The sequence below is a fragment of the Chlorocebus sabaeus genome, chromosome 9 (genome assembly GCF_047675955.1).
Source record: "Chlorocebus sabaeus isolate Y175 chromosome 9, mChlSab1.0.hap1, whole genome shotgun sequence".
Lineage (NCBI taxonomy): Eukaryota > Metazoa > Chordata > Mammalia > Primates > Cercopithecidae > Chlorocebus > Chlorocebus sabaeus.
Genome location: NC_132912.1, coordinates 119,178,881 through 119,193,406, shown reverse-complemented (window position 1 = coordinate 119,193,406; position 14,526 = coordinate 119,178,881). Strand labels below are relative to the sequence as shown.

Below are 14,526 nucleotides of genomic sequence, written 5' to 3'. Positions count from 1 at the left end.
GAAATAAACACTTCATATGCTTTAGATTGCATGCTTTTCTGCATAAGATTATCAAATTTTGCACTGTCCTACTCCCTCCTGCCTGGGACATGAATTATCCCTTTGTTCAGCATTTCCAGGCTGGACATGCTACCTATGTGCTAGTCACTTGGTAGTCAGTTGTCTGGGTTATCAGATCAGCTGTTGGGGTATCCAGTGGTTTTGTTCGGGTAAGCCTTATATTACTTAACAATGGCCCTAAGTCATAAGAGTAGTGTCATAGTTGTTTGTGTCCATGTGAAAACTACATAATCATCCTGATAGATGTAGAAAATGTTTTGATAAAATTAACCATCCATTCACGTTAAAAACCCTCAACAAAATAGGTATTGAAGAAATATATCTCAAAATAATAAGTGCTATCTATGACAAATCCATGGTCAACATCATACTGAATGGACAAAAGCTGGAACATTTCCCTTGAAAAGTGGAACAAGACAAAGATGCTCATTCTCACCACTCCTATTCAACATAGTTCTGGAAGTCCTAGCCAGAGCAATTAGGCAAGAGAAAGAAATAAAAGGTATTCAAATAAGGAGAGGAAGTCAAACTATGCTTGTTTGCAGAGGATATTATTCAATACCTGGCAAACCCCATGGTCTCTGCCCAAAAGCTCCTTGATCTGATAAACAACTTCAGAAAAGTTTCAGGATACAAAATCAATGTACAAAAATCAGTAGCATTCCTAACACCAACCACATTCAAGCTGAGAGCCAAATCAAGAATGCATTCCCATTCACAATAGCCACAAAAAGAATAAAATACCTAGGAATATAGCTAACCAAAGACGTGAAAGACCTCTCCAATGAGAATTAGGAAGAATCAATATTGTTAAAATGGCCATATTACTCAAAGCAATTTACAGATTCAATGCTACTCCTATCAATATTATTCACATAATTAGAAAATTCATATGGAGGCTGGGCGTGGTGGCTCACACCTGTAATCCCAGCACTTTCAGAGGCTGAGGCAGGTGGATCACGAGGTCAGGAGATCGAGATCATCCTGGCTAACAAGGTGAAACCCTGTCTCTACTAAAAATGCAAAAAATTAGCTGGGCGTGGTGGCAGGTGCCTGTAGTCCCAACTACTCAGGAGGCTGAGGCAGGAGAATGGCGTGAACCTGGGAGGCGGAGCTTGCAGTGAGCAAAGACCGCGCGCCACTGCACTCCAGCTTGGGCGACAGAGCGAGACACCGTCTCAAAAAAAAAAAAAAAAAAAAAAAAAAAGAGAAGAAAATTCATATGGAATCAAAAAAGAACCTGAATAACCAAGTAAGTCCTAAGCAAAAAGAACAAAGCTGGAAGCATTACATTACTTGACTTCAAACTATACTACAAGGCTACGGTAACCAAAACAGCATGGTACTGGTACAAAAACAGACACATAGACCAATGGAATGGAACAGAGAGCCCAGAAATAATGCTTCACGCCTACAACCATCTGATCTTAGATAAAATTGACAACAACAAGCAGTGGGGAAAGAACTCCCTATTCAATAAATGGTACTGGGATAACTGGCTAGCCATATGCAGAAGATTGAAACTTGACCCCTTCCTTATACCATATACAAAAATTAACTCAAGATGGATTAAAGACTTAAATGCAAACTATAAAAACCCTGGAAGACAACCACGGACATGTCATTCTAGACACAGGACATGGCAAAGACTTCACGATGAAGATGCCAAAGGTAATTGCAATGGAAACAAAAATTTATAAATGGGACCTAATTAAGCTAAAGAGCTTCTGCACAGCAAAAGAAACTATCAACAGAATAAACCGACACCCTACAGAATGGGAGAAAATATTTGCAAACTATGCATCCCACAAAGGTCTAATATCCAGAATCCATAAGGAACTTAAACAAATGTACAAGCCAAAAACAAATAACTCCATAAAAAGTGGGCAAACAATACGAACTGACACTTTTCAAAAGAAGACATACATGTGGCCAACAAGCATAGGAAAAAATGCTCAACATCACTAATCATTAGAGAAATGCAAATCAAAACCACAATGAGATACCATCTTACACCAGCCATAATGGCTATTATCAAAAAGTCAAAAATAACAGACATATATTGGCGAGATTGTGGAGAAAAGGAAATGCTTACACACTGCTGGTGGAAATGTAAATTAGTCCAGTCATTGTGGAAAGCAGTTTGGCAATTTCTCAAAGAACTTAAAACAGAAGTACCATTCGACCCAACAATCCCATTACTGGGTATATACCGAAAGGAATATAAATCATTCTACCATAGAGACACATGCATATGTACATTCATGGCAGCACTTTTCACTATAGCAAAGATATAGGATCAACCTAAATGCCCATCAGTGGTAGACTGGATTAAAAAAAGTGGTATATACCCAATAGAATACTATGCAGCCATAAAAAACAATGAGATCATGTCCTTTGCAGCAACATGGATGCAGCTGGAGGCCATTATCCTAAGCAAACTAACAATGAAACAGAAAACCAAATACTACTCTTAAGTGGGAGCCAAATTTTGAGTACATATGGACACAAAGAAGGGAACAACAGACACTGGTGCCTATTTGAGGGTGGAGGGTAGAAGGAGGGTGAGGATCGAAAAGCCAAGTATCTGTTACTATGCTTACTACCTAGGTGATGAAATAATCTGCACACCAAACCCTTGCAATGCAGTTTACCTACATATTAATAACAAACCTGCACATGTACCCCTGAACCTAAAATAAAAGTTTAAAAGTAAACAAATAAGAAGTATATAACAACCATAAAAAGGAATGAAAACGTGTCCTTTTTAGCAGTATGGATGCAGCTGGAGGCCATTATCCTAAGTGAATTAACACAGGAACAGAAAACCGAATACCACGTGTTCTCATTTATAAGTGAGAGCTAAACATCAGGGACTCATGGATATAAAGATGGCAAAAATAGACACTGGGGACTATTAGACAGGGGCGTGAGAGAAGGGGGCAAGGGTTGGAAAACTGACTGTTGGGTACTACGCTTAGTACTTGGCTGACGGGATCACTCATACCCAAACCCCAGCATCATGCAATATAACCAGGAAATAAACCTGCACATGTACCCCTGAATCTAAAATGAAAGTTGAAAAAAATCATGCTATATTCATACAGCAGAATACTACTCAGTTATAAAAATAAATGAAGTATGAGTACATGTAGCATCATGGACAAATCTCAGAGATATTAGACTAAATGAAAGAAACCCAACAGAAAAGAGCATATAACTATATTATTAGGCTTCCATGAAGTTCTAAAACAGGCAAAACTAATGTTAACTACAAAGAACAGATCAGTGTCTGTCTAGGGTTGAGGGTGAATTAGGGGATTATTTACAGGGTGCCTGTAATCCCAGCTACTCGGGAGGCTGAGACAGGAGAATTGCTTGAACCTGGGAGGTGGAGGTTGCAGTGAGCTGAGATCGTGCCACTGCACTCCAGCCCGGGTGACAGAGTGAGACTCTGTCAAAAAAAAAAAAAAAAAAAAAAAGAAAGAAAGAAAGAAAGAAAAAAGACTGATAGGATTTGGATGGGAGAGTTGGGGAAATGGAGATGAGTTAAGGATGACCCCCAAATTTTGGCTTGAGCAATGGGAAAGCTGGAATTGCATTAACTAAGATGGGGAAGGCTGCATGTCAGTGGAGTAGGTTTGGGGTGGAGATTCAGAGTTCAGTTTTGGGCATGGTTAAAATTAATGTCTTCTTAGAGTCTAAGTGGAGATGCAGAGGTGGCAGTTTTTCTGTAGTTCAGAAGAGAGGTCCACGTAAGAAATATCAACTTGGGTTTTACATCAAGCCATTAGTCTAGATGAAATCTCTTAGAAGATGTTTCTAAGTACTAAATACTAAGTCCTGAGACTCTACAATGTTACAAGCACAGAGAAATGAAGGATTTGAAAAAGAGCATCCAGTGAGGACAGAGAAGAACCAAGAGAAAGTGGTGTCCTGGAGACAGAAAGAAGAAAATGTTTCAAGGAGGTGAGACAATCAAAAGAGTCAAAGATAAGAAAGGAGTTGATCATAAGAATGGAGAACATGAATGAAAACAGTGTTTTGGGTAGGCAGAGGCTGATTAAGAGAGATTTCTATTGAATTTACCATTTTCACTATGTCTTTCAACATTCAATCAGGAACATGAAGCATTTAGTCGATCATCAGCTGGTCTCTGAGATTTAGAATTCTTTGCCACCTTTTATATCTTAACAGCCACATTCTTCTCTGGTGCAAACACAGTTGGGGTTCTATCCCTGTAGATCCCAGGGCCTTCTTTTCAGTCTGTGTTATGGCTCCCAAAACAATGTTTAATTGTGAAAATTCAATGATCAAGTTGACAAAATCAAGTAGACAAAAAAGAGTGTAAAGCACTCTTCCTTGTGCCATGTGTGCCAGGAACCAATTCCAAGTCTGCACATGAATGGGGCCATCCAGCTGTAATGTGAGACATCTCTCCAGCACATTCTGGACAGTAATTTTAAAAAATATGCCAATGATATTATGTAACATCTAAGGGTCATCTGATAAGAGAATTTGGCTGATAATTCATTCTTCATTTTTTCTCCCAATATCGTATCATTATCATTTTGGCTGGTTTTATAACTTCCGTGTGACAGCATGATTTGCAACAGTTTCCACTACAAGAAATGTTAAGTTTGAATAATGCCTGTGTACTCTTGGGTTGAATTTCACCATTAGCCAAAAAATTAATCATTCTTACTGAGCTTGGGACCCTTCCAAACCTTGTCCTGTGTGTCTCTTCGTTTAGCTGTTTCATTTGTATCCTTTAGATTATCCCTTGTAATCAGTGGGTAAACTAGAAAAAAAAATTCATTTCTTTTTGCAAAGCATTATTTGTACTTGTTCTGGAAAAAAAAAGTGACTAAATTTATTTATCTGAACAGTCTCTAGTATTATTCAAAATATTATGAAAAGAGCAACATCATCAATTCCACTTAGGACAAATATTCATGAGAAAAGCAAGGCAGACTGGCAGTAGGGGACAGGACACTACAGGACAAATGAATGTGGATCTAGTGTCAGCCAAGTTTAGCTCATAATTGCTGTGTACCCTGTTAGCACCATCCCATTTTCTGCTTGTTTCAAGACATAGAGATTCATATGGGGGATTCTCCTTTGAGTCTTGTCCACTATTTAGGTTATGAACTTATTGTTTACTATTTAGGTTTATGAGCTATGGTATTTTTGCTACTGTTTTCATCACTGTTTTTTCGTTTTAATGAACCACCTGAAGCCATTGATCCTTTTTTTTTTTTTTTTTTTGAGATGGAGTCTTACTCTGTCGCCCAGGCTGGAGTGCAGGGGCGTGATCACGGCTCACTGCAAACTCCGCCTCCCAGGTTCACGCCATTCTCCTGCCTCAAACTTCCGAGTAGCTGGGACTACAGGCGCCTGCCACCACGCCTGGCTAATGTTTTGTATTTTTAGTAGAGACGGGGTTTCACCGTGTTAGCCAGGATGGTCTCGATCTCCTGACCTCATGATCTGTCTGCCTCGGCCTCCCAAAGTGCTGGGATTACAGGCATGAACCACTGCACCTGGCCTATCCTTTTTTTAAATACCCCAAAATAAGAATATAACTCAGAATAAGTATAATATAAAATAGAAATCTGACAAATGCGAATGAGCCAGTACGCAAGGGTTGTGAAAGTACATTGGCCCATGAGAACTGTTCTCAGGTGAGGAAATGGTACTCAGTCAAACTCTCAAGGGCCTCTGCACCATGTATGGCCACAATTATTAAGAAATGAAAGGGATTTCTGTGAAAATCATTAGAAATTTCACAACTCAGATCTGTCAAATGTAGGTCAACAAAATGGTTTCATCACATTCTCCACTAAAACTAACAAGCCACCCAGATTGATTCCAAAAATGCTCTAATTGCCTGCCTCTCTCTCTATCCATGTATTTTGCAATATGGCTTTTTAGCTACCTTCATCAATAAGTAGAATTTATCCTTGAATCTGAACTTGCCGGGTGACTTCCTTGTACAGTAGAATGTGGGGAAAATGACACTTTGCTTGTGAGCCTAGGCCTCAAGAGGTCATTCTTATTTATATTCATTTTCTTGGACCTCTGGAAGTCCAAGTTCAATAGCACAGGCTAGCATGCTGAAGGATGAGAGACCATGTGGAGGAAAGCCAATACACACGAGGCTGCCCTAAACCACCCAGCCCTCTACCAACCAGCCAGCTGACCACAAACATATGAGACCAAGCAAGATCAGCCAACCCTGGCCCAGATCTGCCAAACCATTTAGTTGATTCATAGAACAATAATAAATGATTATTTTTCAAGTCACTGAGTTTTTGGGGTGGCTTGTTATGCAGTGCTAGCCAACTGATTCACCATCTGTCTTCCATTTGATGGACCACACGTTAAGAAAAATCAAAGAGGCAGAAAACTTCATGAGTATAGGGATCACGTCTATATTTTCAACTTTTAGCTCTCCAATATCTAAATTAGGGTTTGGCACATTGTCAACACTCTCTAAGCACTTACTGAATTAATGAATCTATCAACTGCTTACCATCATCTCTATCACCATTTTACATCATGTATTCTGAACATTATCAGCATCCTTTCAAACTGACATAAAGCTCATCTCTTCAGGAAGGAAAAAAAATTTGAGTTAGGCCTCTAAAAACAGTATTTTCCAAAAACAGTACCAAGTTCAGAAATAGGTAAATTATTTGAGTAAACCATTCATTTGAAACAATTAAACCAATTTGCAAATGACTCCATTATGATAAAAGTAGATATCTTTCTTAACAAAAGGATTTTTAACTGATATTTTAAAAAAATAATTTATATTCCTTTGTCTTATCTTAATGAGAAAATTTGCATATAACCCTACTTCTTTATTGATTTTTATTATTCATTTTTCATCATTATCATGAATGTTTAGAAAATTTCATGAGGTTCTCTAAGTAAACGTTTACTAAGCATTCACATGGGGTATTGTGCTGTTCTCTGCAGAGAAATGCAGTGCTCTAAAAAAAGCCACCTGCAGTCTTGATTCCCTTTTTCCACATAGCATGACATATTCACAGATTCTGCGATTAGGATGCAGACATCTGGGCAGGGGGGACTGTTATGCTGCTGACCACTGTCTTTAAGTACTGAAGGGGGAATCAGGCCTCTCTGAGTAGGTGTTGGGAAGTTTCTTTTTGAGGCTATTAGGATTTTATTAGCTATTATGAGTTTTTTAGTCCATTATGACTGATTTCTCTGAAAAGGTAGGGTTTGTCTTGCTCACACATAGCTTTATATAGTGTATCCAATAAGGCTTTGCAAAACAAGAGGCACATAAATCAAAAGCTCCAAATCTGGGGAACTTCTGTAAAGTTTCGATTCCTGGGATGCACTCTTATCTATTAAATCAGACTCTCTGGGGGTGATACTGAGGACTACGTATTTTTCAGAACCTCCCCTGGTGACTCACCGCACACACGCTTGGGGAACACTACTACAACGTATTGGGTTTGGGGTGTTGACTGAAATGTTTTTTCCTTTGGGCAGGATGCCCATGGAGCTGCAGAGTTGCTGCTCGGGGATTCCACAGAGCAATGCTGCACTGCATTTTCCCCAGTGGACGCTTCATCTTGCCCACACAGACATCTCAATGTGTTCAGTGAAACTACTGTGTATTTCAAAATCTGTTCCAAAAAGAAAAGCCTAGAACCTCACCAAACCAAACTTGAATGTAAAGACGTTCATTTTTGTATCATCTAGTGTTGTGGTCTTTCTGCTCCTTAGCTCAGCCTCAGCTAGGTTCAGGCTTTTGTCTTGCAACCAGGAGGAATTAGGCATGCAGACACCAGAGAGTGACTGGAGTAGAATTTATTAAGCAAAAGGAAAGCTCTCAGCCAAGAAAGGATGCAGTTTGGGGGGTTGCCCTACCCAACGGCAGGAAAGTCCCCCGTGTGGCTGGGTCTGGGGCCTTTTATGGACTCAGACTTGGGAGTGAATGCTGATAGGTTTATGAGTATGCAAAAAAGGTTGAAATGAAGACACCACTCAAAGGTGGGCGTGACAGTGTAGAAAACCAATTAGAAAAGGGTAGGTATATGTAAAATAGGTGAAGGGTGGGGGACGCACCAAACAGGAAGATAAGTTCTCAATCCAGTCCGAGGATTTAGCTTGTATCTTGACTTTCAGGCTTTAAACCGTCTTCAGCTTGGAGGTGGGATTTCAACGGGGACCCACCCCTATCTGCCTAGGCATCTGGCTGCCTCCTGCCACTCTCACTAGTAGTTTAAGAACCCAAATCCTACTGTGCTATCCAAGCCAATGATACTAGCTTTCGACAGACATATTTTTATCCATAAACATGATACTATAGAGCACATCTTTCATCATGGCACAGAACTTCATTTAGGAAAGTATAAATGAACTTAGGAACAGAATGACCAGTATCTCCAGCGTTTGATAGCTGACCTGACTCACTTCACAGGCCTCAGTCACAGTCCCATGTGGGCAACCATGCCTGGTGTGGGAAGTTCTTGTCCTAATGAAAATAAATAAATCTTTGGGATCTTACCTTTTCAGGAACTGGAATGGTCTCAAGTCATTGCTATTTGGGAGGTAAAAAGTGATCTTAATAACATTTTAAAAACATCATCTCTTGAAAGACCATTTTCTTGGCAAAACACATATAGAATGAACAACTTTCCAGCAAATACGGCCACTTTTATAACAGGGGCACATGAGTTTAGTGCCTAATTTGAGACACAGGAAAGTTCCCTGCCTTCCTTCCCCCATGATCAGGCAGTCTGCACTCAAGCCCATGTACACCCCATCCCACCCCTAAGCTAGCCCTAACCTGGAAATACTCTGCAGGTGTCCAGTCCAAAATCCCTTCAGACAGTGAAGACAACAGGTAGAAAAAATTAGACATTATCTTTCCTTGATTTACTGGCTCTGATTTTTACCAAATCAATAGAAGTGGCAGGTGCATTCTGTATCCAAAAGCTTGGGACATAATTCTGCCCCTCTTGTTCTTATTTTGCCCAGACGCCTCCCAAATTCCTTCCCACACCTACACCCCAGGAAAAAGCAGCCTAGGCAGCCACTTTTTTTTTTTTTTTTTTTTTTTTTTGCCTCTATTTGCTACTTACTCAATTGTATATAGTTTTCCTCATTATACTATCATTTTTATAACATGAGGTCCCATTGCCAGGTAACCTTGCACAACACAGAGGTCATTTTGGATGGACCCTCTGTTGCATTTGCTCAGATTCCAACTATGTTCTTAGTTCCCTTCACCTCTGTGGTCTATGGCAGAGATTGGTAAATTTTTTCCTCTAATGGGCCAGAGAGTCTCTGTAGCTACCACCCTACCTGGCTGCTGTGACATGAAAATAGCCATGGACAACATATAAACAAAAAAGTGTACTGTGTGTCCATAAAACTTATTTATGGACACTGAAATTCTAATTTCAGATAATTTTTGCATTTCACAGAGTTTTTTTTTTTCAATGTTTAAAAAACGTAAAAACCATTCTTAGCTTGCAGGCTTAAGGTGGCAGGCTTAAGGTGCAGACCCCTGGCCTAAAGAATGCAAAATCTGGCCGGGCGCGGTGGCTCAAGCCTGTAATCCCAGCACTTTGGGAGGCCGAGACAGGTGGATCACGAGGTCAGGAGATTGAGACCATCCTGGCTAACACGGTGAAACCCCGTCTCTACTAAAAAATACAAAAAACTAGCCGGGCGTGGTGGCGGGCGCCTGTAGTCCCAGCTACTCCGGAGGCTGAGGCCGGAGAATGGCGTGAACCCGGGAGGCGGAGCTTGCGGTGAGCTGAGATCCGGCCACTGCACTCCAGCCTGGGCGACAGAGCGAGACTCCGTCTCAAAAAAAAAAAAAAAAAAGAATGCAAAATCTTCCACAGTTTCGTGGTGATGTATGTGGGATTAGAAATCAGATTTCCTTGGTATAAATCCCAGCTCCTCTACATGCTAATGTGTTCTTAGACTTGTTGCTTAAGCTCCTTGTATCTCGGTTTCTTCATCTACAAAAGACGAATGTTATAGAAGCTACCTCACTGGGTTCCTGTAAAGAGTAAGTGAGACAGGAAAAGCATACAGAATAAGGCATGGCACATTGCAGGTACATAATAAATATTATTATCAGTATTGTGATCATGATTAATTTTTCCTGTTTTGTATTCCTATAAGATCTTGCAGAATTTACTAACTTAATCTATTTTATTTCTTTGAGTTAAGCTCAATCCTCCCCTCTTCTAAGTGAATAGACCTCACCTCTGATTAATACCACACACTTAACGTATAACTTGATATTTTCCTTGTGAAATGATGTGTATCGCCGAGTCTGAGTTTAATAAATACATATTTTTAAAAATTGATTATAAGAAATAACTGATAATTAACATTGCATATTGAAAATTACAACACATGAAAATGAAACTAATTACATTATTTTTGTTTATTTTGTGACTATAACTTTGTCTAGAGAGTATCAAACATGTAGTTGAAAAGTAAATATTTCAGATGAGCCAGTAACTTGAATAACTGAGGTTAAATTAAATTTAAAGTTAAATTAAATTTTCTCTAAAATATCCTTTCCTGTATAAGCAGTATGTAAGATAGTTCTTAAATGCATAACGTGCAGAAAATTGTATGAGTCATAAAAATTACTGAAAATAATATCCTATTTCTTTATGGGTGACATTATTCCTAGTCACTGCCATGTCAAGACACTTTCCCTTATGAAACTTTACAGGAAGGGCAAGGCTATCCTGCAAAGATATCTGTGTTGAGAATATTACTGGAAAAACCATTTAGCTGTTGACACACTATAAATTCTCTTATAAAATCAGACGTGATTACACATTAATGATCTTTTTTTTTCTAGTTAGTATCCTGCTCAGGAAATAACGAGATATGCATTATTGTAACTGGATCAGAATCACACTGAGATACTACGGCCTTAGGACTCATTTTGTAGTTCCCAAGAGCTGTTTCAAATAGGTCATAGATAAAAGTGCAAAACAAATTTAGAGAAAAAGATTGATTCATTTAGATGAGTTTTACTCATTAATGGATACTCTAGATTAGCTCAATGAAATGTTTATAATAAACATTCTTTCTCCAACAGTTTTCTTCATTCACCCTGGCAGAATCCTCACAGAACACTGGCAATCTTTGGAACAATGTTTGAAGTCCTTATACATTAAATAAAATAAGAACTAATAATATTTAGCAAGTTTGGCAAAACAACATTTTCCTGGAAAAAATCTTTCTACACACAAAATGGTTTTATGGTCCCAAACTCATTCTCTGTTTACAGAATAGAAGAGATAATTCTTTTTGTATATGATATACTCCTTTACTTGGAAGAAATGTAGATTCTTGCTACTCAAAGCGAAGTCTGCAGACCAGCAGCAACCTTGGCAGTAGCTGAGAGCTAGCTAGTTACAAATGCAAAAGCCACTTGTTCTTGCTGAATGGGAATCTGTATTTTAACAGGATCTCCATAGGGCTTTGTGAGCACACTGAAGTTTGAGAGATGCTGATCTGGATGGCCCCAATTTGACTTATCCCCAAACCTAATACACTTGAAAAGGGGCCGGGCGCGGTGGCTCATGCCTGTAATCTCAGCAGTTTGGGAGGCTGAGGCGGGCAGATCACCTGAGGTCAGGAGTTCAACACCAGCATGGCCAACATGGCAAAACCTCGTCTCTACTAAAAAATACAAAAATTAGCTGGGCGTGGTGGCAGGCACCTGTAATCCCAGCTACTGAGGAAGCTGAGGCAGGGAGAATTGCTTGAACCTGAGAAGCAGAGGTTGCAGTGAACCTAGGTAGTGCCACTGCGATCCAGTCAGCCTGGGCGACACAGAGAGACTCCATCTCAAAAAAAAAAAAAAAAAAAAAAAAAAAAAAAAAAAAAAAAAGGAGAAGAGGAAGTTAATAAAATTGCCATCTGAGCAATAATAGCTGATCACCTTGGAAACTGGGGTCCAGGAGCTCCTCTATTTGGGGGTTATGCCACCACCTTCTACATAGTTTGCATCCACAGATGTAGCATCAGCAGCATCTTTAGGCTTCTTCAAGCTGGGCAGATCCAAGTCTAAAGAAATATTTACACTGCTGGGAAAAGCAACCATCATGGGAACTGCCTGCCCCTCTCTGGGATTGCTCGATCAGAGCCCTGGGTGTGGAACATTCCTCTATATGGACGCTGGGTGCTGAGCTGTTGCTTGTTCTATGATGCTTTTTCCTAATCAGAAGAAAACTCGCCCCTTTTCTGGGTACTGAGCGAGCTTCCTTGTGTTGCTCAAGTATGTGCTACACGGCCAGCCTCACCAATATATCTTCCACCACCACACCTTCCAAGGGAATGTGGGTGTTCTCCAGCAGCCCAAGAGGTCTGTGTTCAGTCCATCACCCTGCGCTGGCTACTGGGAAGGACTTCTGGCCATGGGAGGTGGGTGCACACTACAAGGTACCGTTCATGCTGGTCTCTTCTTCCTGTGAGTAAAACATTGCTCCAACCAGTGTCTTGTGTGTTGAGCCCTCCTTGGCGTCTCCAAACTCACAGAAGATGCAGTAGGCTCTGATTTCTGGTGGTTGGCATTGCTATGGCCTTTGGTGTCCTTACCTGAGATTGGGAAGCTGGATCTTCCTGCCAGACACACTCATCATGTTAATAGCACAGATGTGAATGCCTAGGGGCATTGCCTCTGTGGGTGGGAATATGCACAAAAATCCAGCTTTATAATTGGGTCTACATATGGGATGAGACTCCCCTGCCATTTTTTTTTGTTGTTGTTGTTGAGACGGGAGTCTCACTCTGTCACCCAGGCTGGAGTGCAGTGGCGCGATCTCGGCTCACTGCAAACTCCGCCTCCTGGGTTCACACCATTCTCCTGCCTCAGTCTGCTGAGTAGCTGGGACTACAGGCGCCCGCCACCGTGCCCTGCTAATTTTTTGTATTTTTAGTAGAGACGGGGTTTCACCATGGTTTCCATCTCCTGACCTTGTGATCTGCCCACCTTAGCCTCCCAAAATGAAGGGATTACAGGCGTAAGCCACCGCACCCGACCTTCCCCTGCCATTTTCTGAAGTGAAATTGCCTAAGTTGCTATTTACTGTACTGAAAAAAATCCACAAAATTATCTCCTATAGTGTCCGGAATTGGTGGGTTCTTGGTCTCCCTGACTTCAAGAATGAAGCCACGGACCCTTGCTGTGAGTGTTACAGTTCTTAAAGATGGTGTGTCCAGAGTTTTTTCCTTCTGATGTTGGGATGTGTCTGGAGCTGACTTCCTTCTGGTGGGTTTGCAGTCAGTCTTGCCCACTTCAGGAGCGAAGCCACAGACCTTTGCAGTGAGTGTTACAGCTCTTAAAGGCAGCGAGTCGGGAGTTGTTCAGCCCTCCCAGTGGGTTCATGGTCTCACTGGCTTCAGGAGTGAAGCTGCAGACCTTCACGGTGAGTGCCCAGCTCATAAAGGTGGGCCAACCCAAAGAGTGAGCAACAGCAAGATTTATCGCAAACAGGGAAAGAAATAAGCCTCCACAGCACAGAAGAGGACCTGATCAGGCTGCCACTACTGGTTCCCGTGGCCTGCTTCCATTCCTTTATCTGGCCCCACCCACATCCTACTGATTGGTCCATTTTACAGAGAGCTGATTGGTCCATTTGAACTGGGCACTGATTAGTGCGTTTACAAACCTTTAGCTAGACACAGAGTGCTGATTGGTGCATTTACAATCCTTTAGCGAGACACAAAAGTTCTCCAAGTCCCCACTAGATTAGCTAGACACAGAGCACTGATTGGTGAGTTTACAAACCTTGAGCTAGACACAAAGTGCTGATTGGTGCATTTACAAACCTTTAGGTAGACATAAAAGTTATCCAAGTCACCACCCAACTCAGGAGCCCAGCTGGCTTCGCGTGGTGGATCCTGTGTCAGGGCCGCGGCGGAGCTGCCCGCCAGTCCCGTGCTGCGTGCCCCCGCTCTTCAGCCTTTGGGCGGTCGCTAGGACCGGGCGCTGCGGAGGAGGGGGCGGCGCCCATCGGGGAGGCTGGGCTGCGCGGGAGCCCACGGGGAGGGGCATGGCGGGCTGCAGGTCCCCACCCTTTTCCGGTGGGGAGGCAGCCGAGGCCTGGCGAGAATTCTGAGTGCTGCGAGGGCGGGCCGGCAGTGCGGGGGACCCAGCGCACTCTCCGCAGCTGCTGGCCGGGGTGCTAAGCCCCTCAGTGCCCGGGCCGGCAGCGCCCGCTGACCGCTCCAAGTGTGGGGCCTGCCGAGCCCGCACCCACCTGGAACTCGCGCTGGCCCGCGAGCGGTGCGCGCAGCCCGCGTTCCCGCCCTCGCCTCTTCCTCCACACCTCCCAGCAAGCAGAGGGAGCCGGCTCGGGCCTCGGCCAGCCCACAGTGCAGCGGTGGGCTGAAGGGCTCCTCAAGTGTGGCCAGAGTGGACGCAGAGGCCGAGGA

At 42.1% G+C, this 14,526-nt stretch overlaps 1 protein-coding gene across 1 annotated transcript in view; it reads right to left on the bottom strand.

The window, feature by feature from the left end:
- PNLIP (pancreatic lipase) overlaps positions 1-14,061 on the bottom strand; it is a 45,896-nt gene extending 31,835 nt beyond the window's left edge. The window contains exon 1 of the mRNA XM_038009589.2: positions 13,921-14,061. The gene's annotated coding sequence lies outside the window, so the exon portion shown is untranslated. The remainder of the gene's footprint in view (positions 1-13,920) is intronic.
- Positions 14,062-14,526: the final 465 nt, after the last annotated feature.